This window comes from Lissotriton helveticus, chromosome 1_2 (genome assembly GCF_964261635.1).
Source record: "Lissotriton helveticus chromosome 1_2, aLisHel1.1, whole genome shotgun sequence".
NCBI classification, from domain to species: Eukaryota; Metazoa; Chordata; class Amphibia; order Caudata; family Salamandridae; genus Lissotriton; species Lissotriton helveticus.
In genome coordinates this window covers 333022399-333024451 of record NC_136058.1, presented here as the reverse complement: position 1 = coordinate 333024451, position 2053 = coordinate 333022399, and the positions used below count along the sequence as shown (strand labels likewise).

General features: G+C 52.2%; 1 non-coding gene across 1 annotated transcript; it reads right to left on the bottom strand.

The window, feature by feature from the left end:
- Positions 1 to 1079: 1079 nt before the first annotated feature.
- On the bottom strand, positions 1080 to 1152 carry TRNAT-UGU (transfer RNA threonine (anticodon UGU)). Its single transcript has one exon. It is a non-coding gene; the product is annotated as a tRNA-Thr (tRNA).
- Between the last annotated feature and the right edge of the window lie 901 nt (positions 1153 to 2053).

The window sequence follows — 2053 nt, the reverse complement described above, 5'->3', positions numbered from 1 at the left end:
TGCCTGGTCATTCCCCGTGGCCCTACGGCCTCTCTATCGTGGTCTCTTTTTACCCTCACTGAGTGACCCTCCCGCATCCTGGCCCACGGCTCGGCCCCTGCCCCCTCCCTTCTCCTCACCACGACCCCACGCACAGGTCTCAGACCCTCCCTCGCACATCTGGGCTCCCGCCCAGCCTCGGCTTTCCAGAGCGCCAGCATCAGCGCTTTGCCAGCCCCTCCCGGGCTTCCAGACTCGCCCCTCCCATGTCTCTCCCACCACACTTGCTGCCTTTACCAATGTTTCAGCAGTCACCTTTGTTTGGGAAATTTTTTAGATTTTGATTCTTTCGGTTTGGGCCTCCCACGTTCTATTTTATCTGAGGTATAAGTTTATGTTCATTTGTCCTGACCTTTGACCTATGTTTTTACCCTTTAGGCTCCGACCTTTGAATTTGACTTTGAACTTGTGCTTCTAACCAACCAATGCCATTTGCTTTCTGTTATCTGGTTCTGATTTGTGACAGGCGCCTGCGTTGTCCTAGTCGCGACAGCTCTGTGTGTGTGGAGCTCTGTGTGTGTGTGGGGCTGTGTGTGTGTGGGGCTCTGTATGTGTGTGAGGCTCTGTGTGTGTGTGTGTGTGTGTGTGAGGCTCTGTGTGTGCGGGGGGGGGCTCTGTGTGTGAGTGTGAGGCTCTGTGTGTGTGTGTGTGAGGCTCTGTGTGTGTGTGTGGCTCTGTGTGTGGGGCTCTGTGTGTGGGGCTCTGTGTGTGGGGCTCTGTGTGTGGGGCTCTGTGTGTGTGTGTGGGGCTCTGCGTGTGGGGCTCTGCGTGTGTGTGTGTGGTGCTCTGTGTGCGTGTGTGGCTCTGTGTCCGCGAATACTCTCTACTACTCTCTAATGCTCACCTATTGCCGTTGTAAATGACAATACCATTTATTTATGTTTAAAAAAAAAAAGAAAAAAAGTCATGAGCAATGCCAATAGCTCTACCTTTTAATAATGCCGAGAGCATTGCATTGTAAGCGCTTGTTTTACTTTGTGGCAAACTCAGCACATGGACAACTTCTCCTCTAGAAAATAACGCCCAGGGTAAAACATGAGAGGCCCCAGCGAGATTTGAACTCGCGACCCCTGGTTTACAAGACCAGTGCTCTAACCCCTGAGCTATGGAGCCAGCTGAGTGCTGATTCGTCACAGTCATGATTACAAGGAGGATCAGCCGCACCTGCGAGAGGAAGACGAGGTTCTGCACCGGCGGAGAGTCAACAATGAGGACGAGAGAGGTGGGTCAGTGGGAGGCTGGGAAGAAACAGGGCAGGCAGGATGTGAACCCTGCTGTGTCCAGAGGCTGCCCCGCCTGACCCCACAGTGTGTCTCACCAATAAAACGCGCCCTGCTCTGTGCGCAGCGCGAGCTGCACCCACGCGGCTACTCGATAAAATGCACCCTTAAGAAGGTTACAGAACACAGCGTATGCTGAATATAAGCCAGAGCCAAGAATCAGAAATAAAGTGCACACAGCATTACTAACGGTGAAGCAGTATTGCTACTTCTACATTTTATTTTCAAAGCGCTTCGAACCCTTTGCTCGGCGCTTGCGGCGCGCGGAGCTCTTTCAGGCACGGCCCGGGTGTGATGAATCCAGCCCCGCTGGCAGCGCGCGGAACGCTTCATTAACTCTTTCAATGATGGCTTCTTATGAGGCGCTTGTTTCCCCATCATGGAGGCGAGGCTTGGAATTGGGTTAAAGAGCGGATCGAGGAGGGCTTTTCAGCTGGTGACGTAACAAAACATGACCGGCCCCCTGGGGCCCCCTCTCACTGGAGTTTGCAATCTCGCAAAAAGTATCGAGAGATCCCGAAGCTCCTCGAAGGTTTCAAATTCTGAAGCATCAGTCAATGCCATCACAGAGACAACACCAGAGTCTGCTTGCGTTCTGAATGCCAAAGGAAAAGCACAGAAAGGGAACATAAAGTTGGGATAAACCGCTTGTTATACATGCGGTTCCAGGACCCACCTTAGCAATAATGTGGGATGTCCAGCTAATGGCAACATTTATTTGTCATGTAAGAAGA